The sequence below is a fragment of the Dermacentor silvarum genome, chromosome 10, assembly GCF_013339745.2.
Source record: "Dermacentor silvarum isolate Dsil-2018 chromosome 10, BIME_Dsil_1.4, whole genome shotgun sequence".
In the NCBI taxonomy this organism is placed as follows: Eukaryota; Metazoa; Arthropoda; class Arachnida; order Ixodida; family Ixodidae; genus Dermacentor; species Dermacentor silvarum.
Genome location: NC_051163.1, coordinates 82534745 through 82549558, shown reverse-complemented (window position 1 = coordinate 82549558; position 14814 = coordinate 82534745).

The window sequence follows — 14814 nt, the reverse complement described above, 5'->3', positions numbered from 1 at the left end:
GCCATATTGTCACGCGAACCCAACGAGAACAGGGAACGGCACTTTCCACCAAAATGTTACGCGAACGAAGGCTTAAACACTGAAGACTACTTACAAAGTATATTTACGAAAGACAACTGCAGCGTTGGGCAGTTCAGCCGACAGATCAAGAGCAAGAAGCAGTTCGTCTTCTTCGTCGGGGCGCCCGCGGACATCGTTCACACACGCAATATGCATATATCAATGTCCTTACTTCGTATGAAAACCCTTTTGTCCATTGAAACAGCCGAGACTCGAAATGTCGGGAGCAAGACGTTATTTTGGGTAACGGGTGATACTTTCGACAACTCAGTCACCAGAGAAATTATTGCTGCCAGTGAAACAGTAGGCTCAGGCTTTGGGTTTTGAGCAGAACCCTGCTGACACAGGGACAAGGCGTGTTTGCGGTTACGTAAAGCGCCACCAATTCGTTGACTATACTGAGAAGATTTACGTGCTCTCGGTACAACGAAAACAGCCCTTCAAGAGAGTGTTCTCTTATCGCCTTTAGACGAGAATGACGTAGAATCTTCTGCGCAATACTCAGAATTGTTACAAAAACAGCAACTTGTGTTTGTTTTTGGCGCCGAAAGTGTGTAAAGTGGCCCGAATCTCTGCGGCTTCATTGTTCAGCATGCACTTCGCAGGCTTTTTGATATCGATACCAAGAAATCCTAGCAGCTTTCTTCGATGGCCCTCTGCTGCGCCTACCTGGGCCGATGTTGAAGAGGAGACCTTATGGCTTTGCTAGCAACGATATTATCTGAAGATGTCTTCAGGAAAGCTCCCCAATAGAATATCCCTTAGCGTAAAAGCACAAGATGCCGAGACTGAAAGGAATGTCAAACCTACAACGTGGCTTTTGAAATATTGGTCATACTGCTTTCTCAGCCCAAGCCCGTCTCTCGATGAAGTTGCAGGCAGTATTGAGTCAATACTATATTAGGATCGACACTGCAAGGTCCCTTGAAGAGGAGGAACTTTGTGCAAGGCACATCTTGGTCATGGTCTGCGTACTAAGAACGCAGACATTAGAAGCGACCGATGAAATCAATGATCGTCTGCAATCCTACTGAACTTTAGAGGGTGTGGGCATCTCTCATGAGGATGAACAAATCGCGCCTTCAAAAACACTGACCGGATTTCTGAAGAATACTGAGCAAAAGGTCAGCGCATAAAGTAGCCGTGCCGTCCTGCAATGAATCTGGTATTGAGCTTCTAGAGGACAAATACACCGTTGCACGCAACGATCTGCGGAGGCTTGTTCAGCGAATCTCCGCTGAAGTGGCCCGACCTCACAATAATTCCTTATGTTCCGGGCAAGCGAAAATATATTTCAAAAAGGATACCATTGATAAACGTACGTACTAAATGTTGCACACAGAATTCACCAGTGTGGACGCAGTCGCAAAGATGTTGCGGGTAGTGTTTGATACCTCTTTGCAGTAAAAAATGTATGCTAATATTGAAAAGAAAGCAAACGCCGTCATACGGGCGTGGTAGGGTTCAGAAAAGTTTCTTACGGCTAAGCTACATGAGTAGAAAGACGATCGATCCACTATCTTGTTACTGGGCAGCCATAGCTGAGCTGGACCTAATTCCACATGAACATAATTCTGGCTCATATTCAACAGCTAAAGCTGCGAATAATGAGTTTCAAGTTCACTATGGGCCCGTTCAGGGTAAGTTGTGGCAGCAGATGTCTTTGGAAGGTCGCCAGAAAACTGTGCAGAAAGCATGTATGAAGATCTGGAGACGTACGTGCAGCTGTGGACCAGTTCTTCACCTGCTAGGTATCAGTAGTTGGAAAAAGTACACCCTATAGAGGGGGAAGGTCCTGTGTGTTATAAGGTAAACGTATGAGGAGCCAGCGCTGAAACTTCGCTTGGCAACAGCAGCTAGTAGCACACAACCTCGTAAGTGGCGGAAATAAATTTTCAGTAGCACAATTGAGTCCGGTTAAACAGGATCTTCCGAGAGGTATACACCACCAATATATGCTAGATCTGCAGATCGGCCCCGGCCACGATAAATTAGATGTTATGGGAGTTTATAGGCGATAAGACAGTCACTACACCCGATACTCTTCCGTCAAGGTGGACCGGCGCTCTGCACAGCTCCAGCCTTGACGACCAGCTTTGGGCCGTCCAGCAGGCCCGCGAGGCGGCACTGAGGCAAAACCTCACCGTCCCCACGGGGGAGATCTAGGCCCGATTGCGTTAAACACTGCAGGACAAAATAAAAGTTGGTCACCACCACCACATGCTTCGATTTCGCATCATCAATTTCACCACTCAGCTTGCGCTACCTTTGTCCATATTGTGTCCTGAATACAAAGCGGCTTGTTAGAAGGTATGAGTGCAGGCGCTCCTCCAACGCGCATGGGTATGGCGATAGCTTGGCAGGACGCATACAGCTAAAGCACATGTGACCCAGGCGTGCATCTGTTGTCATGCAAAATGTGCCATTGTTGTGGCCTCCCTGTCATATTGTCCCAGCATAATTCAGCTACACACTCAAGCTACCGTAGCAATGGTTTCCTATAGGGTAAAACGCTACGGCAGTTTGATCTGAATTTAATCTGACGCTGATTTTAAATTATAATTGTGAAAAAATGTAACGAAATGGTTCCTTAGGTACTTGATTTGGATGTGAGCAAAAATTATGCCACTGCAAATAGCAAAAGTATTCAATGTAGTTTATTGAACTTAAGAACTGAAAAATATTTACCTTGCCTCGAGGGCTTGGGCAAAGGCTGCGTCAGCGACTCAGAACCGACTGCGAATGTTAGCAACAAGAAAGACCTCGCGAATAGCTCGGCGTAAATGCAGCTTCAAGGTGAGCGAGCGGAAAATGTATGCACTAATATGCTTGGCATATACAGCCTCAAGGTAGGAAGTTGGGACATTTTACGACCGGGGTGCTGCGCCGGGACGACACTGATACCAGCGCCCCTGTCAACTAGGAACTGCGGTACTGTAGCATGATCGCGGACGTAGAACAAGTTACTTGCTCTCTGGGCCGGGGCACTCGTCACATCACTTCTATAGGTCTTACAACGGTTTTTTTTGTCATCAGCAGTGGACCAGACTGCGCAGCGCAGCCCTTCCAAAAGGCCGGTGGTACCAGCACTCACCGGGTGGAGGAGGGGAGCGAGCTTAGGAGGCAACTGTGCCCCGCGAAATGCTGGTATGCCGTCCGTGCGTGCAAAAAAGCGAGGGGCGCTGATATTCGGCGACAGAGATTATGCGTTCAAATTGGTCACAGAGGCTGTGATCCGGCGATAGAGCCCAGCATTGGCTGGAATAAAGGCCAGCAATGGCTCGCTGCTCGCAGAAACGTGATCTTCAGAGGAAATGAGGGTAGAGAAAGGCTGTCAGGCTTTGCAGCGACTTCCATCACATTGTTGGCCAAACTAACGAGGTGTCGCGCAGACTCGCGTTACCGGCAGCATCAAGGACCCTCTGCGCGTCATTTGGGAAACACTTCTGGAAGAATTTACACAGAAACGCGTCGTCAGTGCTAGCGGTGCAAGGTTCCAGCAGCGAACGCGAGTGATGGAAAAGTTGCGAAACGTGACAGTCTTCGATCTCTTCAATACACAGCAACTGCAGTAAATGACTGAGTAACGATGGAGTGCTGCGCTGTAGCAGGGAAGCATTTAGGTCATCAAATGGCGAGAGGAAGAGCGGAACGGACAACATGTCACTTACCTCGGCTATGGCGGCTGGGGCAGCGTGGAGATGACTAGATTGTACTTGCGCAGCTGGGAGTGGATGTCGGCGACCGAAAAGCAGGATTCTGTTGGGAGGCACGAAGTAGTTGAGCTATCGTCCCCAAGTGGCAGTAGTCAAACACTAAGATCTACATTTCTGTTCGGTACTCTGGCCTTTCGGTAGTTGTGGTGGCTGTTTGGACGGCGTGGCTCCACAAAACATTGAGTAGGCTGTATTGGGGACACAGTCGCATTGGCGTACGTGAAACGCCTTGTGTGCACTGCTCAGAGTGCATGCACACTAGGGTACAGAATTCGCGTAAGCAAGTAGACTAGTGATATTTATTCACGCATTAAAAAGCTTACATGTTTAACCTAATTATGATACAGCTAGTGGGGTTCTACTGTGTAATTCTGCACTCATGCTCGCTCCCTATTTGTAGTGGGACCGCCATGGTCATTGGTGGTGGACGCAAATGGACTTCCCTCTGTCTTGCTGCCAGAGTATCTTCACTCTATTGCTGAAGCCTACGTCTCGAACGCGGGAGCGCCATGCACCTGTCAAACTTCTGTAACAAATTGCGCAAGTTTTAGCCTTATACCTCCTGATGAGAACAGGCTTTAGTTTCGTGAGCTGTACCTACTATGGTCGAATGAGCTCTCTCAAACACGACTGTTCCAGCTGGGATCGACAAGCGGACTGCCGAGCTATATGTCTCTGAACGCCGAGCGAGGGTCTAAATTTAGCTCCGATTGCATCATGCGTGGCGCGACAATGGTGCCATCTGTGCGCGCGACTTATGCATGAGTAATAGCCGTTTTTCTCCACTTAACTATACCAAAGCAAGACCATTGGCAGTACGATTACATGTTTTCGTTGTATGGGACTTTAGCAAGCGACCCCCTATAATGTTGATCAAACGCAAAAATGTTTCACGTCAAGACGCAGAGAAAACCTTGGGCCACCACGCTCTGGGGCCTCGGATGGAGGGGAACGTTGATAAGAGCCGGTGGGATTAAAGGAAAACTAGGTTTATCTGACTACGTCTGCAGCGCCGCACAACACTAGTGCCAATGGACGCAGATATGCCCGCGTTTCTCTGTTCTCTGGTGATGCGAGCACAGTGATCCTTCGACTGTGGTGCAGCCGCCACACGGGCACATCTGCAAGAGCAGGGCAGCTGATTGTACGACTGGCGTGTTTCAAACATCACCTGTAGCAAGATTTCTTTTGCCCCTTTGGGGACGGAAATATGTGCTAGCATTTTCGATAAACTCTTTCGAAACATTCCCATGTGGGGTCGCTCGCCGGCCGGTGCGCGAAGTGTTATTCGTACGATAGCACTAATACGGCAGATATTTAAGGCTCGAGCTGGCTGTCTGAGGACCAAACCATACCGCACCAAATATTCGCAACACGATGAGGCGTGTGTCCTGCTGCAGCGAAAATCCGGAGAGAGCTCAGCACATGATAATGGAATGTGATAGTACTCAAAAGCCGTAGGCAACGTCCACCTTCCGGAAGCGCTGGGGTTTACAGCGAATGGACACCTTAACCAGCGAGAAGTCGAGACAGGCAAGAGACGTTTAGAGTATTGGTAAAACAAAAAGAAAAAAAGAATTATAAGACGGGATACGTTACAAGCATGGGTAACTGCAAAAGGTAAATATATGCTTTGAGGGAGATAGAAAAAATTAGGAAGAGACAGGCAATGTGCTTGACGGTTAAGCATTTATAGATTACCTGATTAGCTTGGAGTCAAGGGGATATTTCTCACTGCACCGTTTCGAAGGGGATGCGCATAAATCAGCTTCATCAGCAGTAAGATGGGTTCGGCGTCTTTTGAAGTAAAGGAAGCTGAGAGGAAAATTGGTTTGCGAGAAAAACTAAGATGAAGGGAACAAAATTGGCTGAGATATAACTCTTGTAAATTTAGTTATCACGAGCGAAATGTCTGTTTGGCTTGGTTTTGCAAAGACTATGCACACAACGCTTTATTAATGCGCGCTTCCGCACTTGGTAAGCTTCTCTAAAACTTGCTAATCTGGCCTCCCTTTGCTTCGGTGTTTCAGCAGCCAACTTTGCCTTTGCTTGAGATTTCGCAGCCTGCCGTCTAGCTATATCTACTGGATGATTGAATTCAGCCAGTCGCTTGCGCTGAAGCGAATCGCCCTCGTCGTCATCATCATCATAATGCGCTTGTCAGCGTGTTAGTCCATGTGTTTAGTGTGATACGTACTCCGCAGACTGAAAGCCGTGACGAGAACCACGATGTATTCGTTATACAGACGACTTACATCCAACATGCCTGTGGGAGCATGGTGTCCCATAAATATAAGAAGTCGCCATGCAACTAGCGCTGTATAAAGGCATACCACGTTATCGGGCTGCAAATAGACCACCATTTTGTGCGGAGCGTATGCATGCTTTTATTTTCCACGAAACAAAATGCAGTATTTTGGAGAAAAGTGAAGAAAAGGCTACTCGTGTCAGCTCCCCTTTAGCAGCCCCTACTATCCGTAAAGCAAACGGAGCACCAAAGCTGAAATACTGTTTTTATAATGGCTTACAATTCAAACATTATAAGATAACATACATAAACATCACAAATGACAAAAAAAAACAGAGCAAGATGCTTAAAAAAAGCACAACGTCTCAATGCACTTTCTAACATTAGATAATAGCTTAAGACTTACACACGAGAGAAACATGCAAGACTTTCTGGAGAAGAACAACACACAATATCAATTTTACTAACAATAAGATCATTTAGTAAACGAGGTAGCCTGGAGCGCACCCTTGACTTCACCGGTACTTGCAGCTATATAGAGAGCTATTTTACCGGCTTGATTTTAATATTGTCAAAACATTAAAATTTCTGCTGAAATGGTTTTGGGACGTAGAAGAATTCAATCCGCACAGTTGGTTGTAATGAGGCGGCATGCGTCATCATTCACATTGCGTTTACGTAGATTAGCAAAATGACTATTAAAACAGTCGGCCAATATCTCGTCGGGTATGCTCACTCCATCGGAAAATGTAGCAACCCTGCCGCTGGATTGGGCACTACATTCAGCAAAGAATTAAGTCAATGCCATATCTTACTGCTACCATAGCTGCCAAATGAGAAAGATTTTTTATGAAACGCATTTTTCGCAGCACGTAATTCTTCAGTTAGGCCAGTTTGAAATGATGACATTATCATCATCATAAGCCAATATTTCTGTCCACTGCAGGACAAGGCCTCTCCCTACGATCTCCCAATAATCCTGTCTTGCGCTAGCTGATTCAAAGTTGCGCCTGCAAGTTGATGATCATGGTTTTTATGCCCCCCCCCCCCTTTCATATGGGGCGAAAACTAGGTGGGATGATGAAGTTCGGAAACTTGAAATGATGTAAACACTCTTAAACCATCAGAATCGCGATGTGATGAATTTATTGAATAACCTTCTATTTTCTTTTACTTTATTCAACAATTCAATTGTTACCCAGGGTTTACGTATCCTTGATGCAGCGGATACTTTAAGACAGGAAAGAAAGTGTTTGTCATCATAAGGAATGAATGTTTCGAGAAAAGCGCGGTAAGTGCGATCAGCACTTGTAGAACCGATAACACTATCCCAGGAAACGTGACGTAAGTCATCGCGATAACCTACAAGCCTTTCTTCCGTAATAATTTGGGAGAAGGAAACTCGTTCTGGTAGACTCAACATTCCATTTAAAAGGGAAGGATACAGGCAAGTGATCAATAAAGCTACATGAAATAGTACCACATGTAAGAGTATTTGATCTGCAGTTAGTAAAAAAACAAATCAATGTACGCGGGCGTATCGCAGGTAATTCTGGTAGGAGTATTGATAAGATTGAAACACCCATAAGATTTTAACAGCAATTCAAAATCATTTGCCACTTTGAAGCCAACCAGCATGTTTAGATTGAAATCGCCACCACAAATCAATTTCTGCTGAGATTCCACAATATGCTTTAAAATTTTTCGAACCCCCCCCCAAAAAAAAAAAAAAAATTCGCAGATTACCTCGCAGTGCATTACATTAGGAGCATTGGATGCTGCGCAATCAGCTTTTCAGTAATAAACAGTCCATGCTGAGCGACTGACAAACCTTTTTCTTGAGTCATTTATCCCTGTTGACCGGTTCGAAAAGTGTATGATAATACCGGGTGGCCTGTCACTTCTCGACCGAAGCCGGTGAATTGAGGTGAGTTCGTTCAATTAGAGGGGCAAATTGCAGTTTCGACGCAATGGCGTTCATTTGGTCCATGAGACACTCGTTGTTCTCTTGTTTAACACGATGAACCTCAATATTTACTTTCATACTGTGGTATTCAAATTTATTTATTGCGGAGTGCACTGAAAGTAATTATGCGCTCATGTTGGGCTCCTCTAGTTTGACAACTTGGTTTTTGAGAACCCTAAGTTCATTGTCATTCTTCACAACGGTCTCAAGAATTTTGTCATACCTGGCTGAGTTACTGATTCCTTAGTACAATTTACTGTTTGCTTGAGCGGCAGTAATAGGTGAGGTTTCCTGCTTATTTCGACCAGCATCATGGCTATTGCACCATCAGTTTCCTTGGGCACTGACGAGCTCTGCCCAGCTTTGCCGTAACGACATGACTAACAAATCCAAGACTTCTTGTAGTCTTCGCCTTTAGATTGGTATGTGCTCTCAAAAACTCCAAAGTATGCAATTCCATTGTAATAATAGGCTTACCAATCAGAGCACTCCATAAACTGGTCATCGTCCCTAAAGGTACAAAATTCGTCAAACTCTGACTCACGTGACGGACACATGACGACCGATAGCGATCCTTAATTACAGAAACGCGCGCAAGTATTGCACAAGGTTCAATGACAGAGTTGTTCAATTGCAGCAGCAACAACAACACAACGCAAGTATGCACAGTTAAAAGATGCAATCTGTAAATGGCCTCTATAAATCGAGCACGAGCTCGCTTGGCAGTATACACAGTTCTGCTGCGCATTCCGAGTTCCGCAATGGATTTCGTGCCATGCAGCATTTAGACTGAAGTGTTCCGCTCAGAAGTGTATTACTCGTAAGAGCCTCTCCTGCAATTCTGCTTCTTGCAACAAATCACGATGGGATGTGGTGGCGCACCATCTGTCTGCTCGGTGCTGTAGGTCCTACAAAATCATGTGTGCTACGTTAAACTCTTACCGTGCTCCTCAACACGAAGGCACGTGCCTAGCGTCATCGACGCTCCGCATAACAGCAACATTCATGAAATGCCCGAAAACAGCCATTGCAGCCGTCACCACTAGTGACTACAAGACCAGCGTTCCGAAAGCTCATGCCCATCCCATACAACTGCTCCAGGTGCAGATTCAAGTGACATGCCTGCTTCCAATTTTGTTGTAGCTTCAGTGAATTTGCAAGCAGAGCTATCCCTTCTCAAAGTGGGTGTCTAACTGTAGCACATCATGAATAGCCTACCTGCCATCCACAATTGTTAGCGTGCGCAATAACAGTAGAACAGAGAATACTCCTTGGTTCGTGTATGTTCTTCCCGTGTTTCAGAATATGGGTACAATTATGTCTCCTCATTGCCGCGAGTTCTCATGAACTGCGATTTCTGCACAACACCTAGGGACGTCCTCCAGTTGACACTTAGGAACGCAATCAGCTGTATTCTTGTTTATAAGCATCCGTACTTACACCAATCTGCGCACTCTTTTACGTATAGAAACCTTTTACATAACTTTCTCGTCTATACTCGCATTTGTTCAGGCGTTCTCTTCACTGCTCTCTACTTCTGGATTTAGTTTTCTTCCTCGTTTTTACCGGACGGCAAACAGGGGGCAGTGTTTGTGTTTCTGTGAAATTAGGAGTTTATGTGTAGCAGCACAATCACCATCTGCAAACCAGAGCACCGGTATCATGTTCCAATGGTTGCCTCAGGATTCATTGGCCGATCCCATTCAAACTCCATCGCAAGCGACATCTGCCGCAACGCACAAATAAATGAAAATAACTTTTTTTCAGCTGCTCCCTGCGTAGTGCTGGTGCGGGTAAAGCTGCGCCGGCGCCGGGTCACATGACGCGCGTGACCAATCAGGGCCGTTTGGTGTGTCGTGGGGAGGGAAAGCGAATGAAAGGGGATTGGCGCGCGCTCCCCCGGGCTTCCTGTGCCTCAGATCAGTTTCGGCGACCGGTTGGGAAGGCAGTGCGTGGTGCGTTCCGCCGAGGAGCAGGCTGCATTTTAGCAACGTCACCGCGAACTCGCTCGAGAAAGGGCTCGTCGTCGACGTGCCGATTCTTGCGTGAGGGCTTCCGAAGCCCAGGCGAAAAGTCAGCGATGAGCCACCGACCCTGAGTTTAGGGCAAACGTAGCGGAAGGCCTGTGACAGCGTCGTCTTGCCAGAAGCTTCGCTTACCCCCATTCTCTCGACAGGGGAAGGGCTGGTGATTTTTTCTTGTCTATTTCGTTACCACATTGTGCGCAGGAAAATACCCCAATGGCTCCCTGTTGTTCGTGCCACTCTACGACCCAGCACCCTCAACCTCTGCCCCGACGTGACTGCTACTGGCTATCTTGTTGTTCTAAAGACGCTGTCTAATACGTCTGACAGGTTCTAGTAGCCCCGCAGCACGACGGTGTGAGCACATTATGTAGCTTCGTGCCACACCTGTCCACGCCGGAAGATCAAACGACATTCAAAGAACCACCGATAGCGACCACATCTCCTGCGTCCGCTTCACTTGATGTTGCGGGAATGAACTAATCATTCGGTCTTCCGAAACCTGCGAGTGGAAACAGACACATTGTCATGGATATTGATTGCTTTGCGAGCAGGGCTAAAGCCAGAACGATGCTAGGCATGTGTGGAGCACATCGTGTAACTTTCATCACGGAAGGGAACGATTAACCACCACAGCAAACAACGGCTGCTGATCATTCTTCGCGGCATGCCTTTTAGATCATGGGCATTTTAGCATGCCGTGACCGGTTTTGGTATAATACGATCTTCAGTGTCTTCTCGCCCCCCGGTCACTATTGATCTTGTGGTGCTGATTAAGCGCACTTTAACAGATTCCCTGGCAACCTATGTGAACTCCTCCCACAATAATTTCCTAGGGGCTGTCACTTCATTAACATACGTGTTAGGGAGGTGATAGACCTGACATCATTTGGACTGGTGTATGGTCGCAAGAGCCATTCTTCCTGGCCGTTGCGAGGAGCAATGTCAACCAAATAAAGATGAATGTTTTGTTGGGTTATGGGGTTTAACGGGCCAAAACAACGATTTGAATATGAGGCACGCCGTAGTGGGGGGGGGGGGGACTCCAGATTAAGTTTGACCACCAAAGCATCTTTAACCTGCCCCCAATGCACGGGACACGGGCGTTTTCGCATTTCGCCCCCATCGAAATGCGGCCACTGCGGTCGCGATTTGATCCCGCGACCTTATGCTTAGCAGCGCAACACCATAGCCGCTAATCCACCACGGCGGGTGAAGATTTTGTTATGCGGTCATGAACCGCTAGAGAGAAAAGGTTGGAGCCTATCTCCAAAAGCAACAACAGAAGCCCAGGTGAGGTAAGAGATTGACGCATCCTGTTTACTTCTGTGTGATGAATCTGCTTATTGTGCTACTACTGCACGCACTGGTCTCAGGTGTGTTCGCGCGTTACCAAGTTTCCTACCCCATTAGAATGAGAATCGACCAGGGACATAAACCCCACTTCCAGAATACACCCCATGATGAGGCGCTCACAGATTGTGGCCATTCGTGGTGCATGCAAGGGAACTGAAGAACTTCCGTCACACGGTCATATAGTTTTTTCTGCCGGAAGCAGTGGACTTCCCGAAAGGGATGGTCACACCGTCTAGGAAAAGCGAATGTGGGGGTGGGGGGCAAATTAGTTCCTGAGATAAAGAAGGCAACGTGCGAAAGAGTGAATATAAAAATTGGTTTGTGCTGATGCTGTCACTTATGCCAGCGAGCGCTAGTTAAACTCTAGGTGCTTCTGATTCGTGATCTTTGCCGAGTACGTTAAGTTTACTGACAGGCGAGCCGAGAACTTCCTTACCTACGTTAAAACTGGCATGCGTCGATGAGATGACGCAGTATCATGACTACCATGTATGGTATAGGTTAGCGTTGCAGTCAAAGCTCCGTGGCATCAAAAAGTTAGCGGATATGCGATTCCTAGAATGTGGACACAACAATCGTCACCGAAAATTATGTAACCTAATTGTGCGCATTTTAGTAAAATCTTTTTTAACAGCGAAGCTGTTTAAGCCAGCCGTAATTTGTGGTTTGTGTTTCGTATCAAGAAACTATCAAGAAATAAAAGAAAATAAACTTTCTTGCCGAGGCTGGATTACGAACCCGCGTACCCTCGGTCCTAAGGCGAGTGTCGCAACCACTAGGCTATATAGCCGCATGTTTCAGCTTCGCTGGTTAACCATCTTCACGGAGTGGAAGCGCCGACAAATTTTCTTTGAATTCAGTTCATAGGCCCCGCAAGAACAAGCAAGGCCTCGCAAAAATTGGCCTGTAAGCTTATTGAAGTAAGCCGCACCACAGTAACCTTTCGTAAAAGGCGAAAGGATAGTGTGAGCGAGCTGAGGAGAGACAGTGGGTACGCCACGCTTGCAGAACATGCATTTATGCGAACCATATGATTGCGTTCGAGCGTCGTCGTCTTCATGCACAGCTCGCGCATACGCACGCTCGTGCTCTGCGAGGTAAAGATGTTCTACGCACTACGACAGAGAGAGGGAGATGTAATGAGATGCATTCACGGAGCGGGTCTGCTGGAACGCGGTGTCGGCATTGCAACGCGGTGTCGGTGGTGCAAGCTGCGCTATGCAACGCGCAGTGACGGCCGTAAGTTAGGGACGCGCGAGAAGAAATTATCATCATCATTAGTAATAAGATTAAAAGTTCGCACGCACTTCCGGAAAATGCTGGCCTATATGCTCGCCCAGGTGCGCTGTTTCAAGCGTTGCGCGTCCGAGTGCTCGGTTAGGCATTTTTTTTTCTATGAGGTCTATAATAAATGAAGATTACATTTCTTTTTCAGAGCCCCATTGATAGTTCGTTATTGGGCAAGGAATGTATTCAAAACTTTGCTACTTGTTGATGTTACATTTGGCAGACTATTGAACGTAACCAGTTCTGTGGCGAAAATTAAGAAAAAGTTAAAGTTCAAGCCTTTCCCACTGACGACAAGTTTTCATGTCTTTCAAGTAGAGGGATGCTCTACGGGCGTAAAGGCAGGAATTGCAGCGTTCGCCTGTGTCTTAGCATCTGGCGTCACTTAGCGGACTGCTATTTTGTGTACTTGGAAACGGTCAATGTTGTTGGGACGTTATTAATCGCTGTTTCAATGAGGAAATCTTGACTTTGTGACCGAAGCCGGAGTTTAAATCCTGTTTTGCAAAGCAAAGACAAACCGAACCAACAGGGGCCAGATCCGTAAAATAACCTTTCTACATGGCCTTAGTAACGTCTACAAGGGGCTCCCTCTAATAAGATACGCATTTACGGCACACAGTAGGAACGTCCTTGCCTGTTGTAGAAGTGTTTTAATCCTGACCAAAACACCGCTATGAAGCAGCAGCGAAATCACGACTCAGTGCCATAAATGCATATCTTACTGTAAGGGAGTACACTCTCAACGTCGTTAAATAAAAGTTGTCAAAATTCGGCTCATATATTCAAATATTTATTTTCAAGTTCTGCCCATTGAGTTACCCTGCTACATTGCGGTGAAGCTTGATAAATGACCGAAGGGGCAACTTTTCAAATTCCTAGACATGTCCCACTCAGGGGCACTCGGTGTCGCGATTAATCGCATGCACTCCGGGACATTTGATCAGCGGCCGATGTATAGAGGTGTCGCAGCGTTAAAACCTGGCGGACTGGGAGGACTTCACGCGGCTGGCAAATGGGTGAGCCGTTGTGTCGGACGAAGCTTTGCAGTCATCTGGTGGCGCGGCAGCTAGAAAAAAGAGGTAGAAATATAGGTTCAGGTATAGGGCTATGACGAAGGTCGTCAGCGTGTCACCACCTTCTGGCCCAGGAGGCGGGGCATCGCATCGCAATGTAGGAGGAAGCATGGCTGCCGTGATGTCATATCGTCACTGCTGCGATGTGATACAATGAAGGTAGAATGCTGCCTCGAGCTTCAGGAGTGCGGTGGTAGGGCTTACCAGCAAGAACTCGGGGTATGACGTTGGGTCGAGGAGACAGCGCGCCGCGGCTTCTATACACGCTGGAGCGCCATGCTGATACACAGCGTCTGGGACTCACTTGACGCGGTGCTAGGCAGTGAACCGGTGGAAGCTTCTGGAACACGTTGTTCCGCGGTCCGGTGTCACCACTTGAATGAAAAGGGATGTTGCAGCGTCAAGAATAAAAAAAAGCATCTGAAAAAAACCTTATGAAGAACTGACGCCGGTTGCTATCCAAACATGCATTTCGCATGCTTAGAGAGGAGGTTATTTGGGACACTGTGTCGCACTATGTGCTATGAGTTGCGCTCCCCTTGCCAGCATACCTTACCCGTACGCCAGATCCAACCGGTACATTCCAGCGCTGCTTCTTCAAAGACAAGTTCGCAAATAACTCCCTCAATGATCAGTTCTGCGACCACCTCTGGTAGCAGAAGCTGTGCACGGTGTTATGATGCCATTGTGCAGTGGTAACAAACCTAATACACAGACTTCAGTATTTTCTGGATCAGCGTACGAAAATGGTTAGACACAAAAAATCGCGGTCAGTCTCTAAAAAACGCCAAACGCTTAAAAAGAACAAGAAAGAAGGCGTTCTCCCCGTTTGCTCTGCCTTGCTGCACTGTATTGCAGTGTCGACTTATTGGACCAACGAAAATGCTTACCTACAGCAATCACGTGGTCTAGTTCTTACAGCATGTATATGATTTTGAAAAGGCCATCCAAAGATGGCTGCGTCAATAAGATGATGTAACTTGGCTAAGATGTGGCTACAACATTTGGGAGTAGTCGTCCGCATTCTCCGCCTCGCGTTTATATATTGGAAGGTACCCGAATGGGTGCTTTTGGTGTGGAG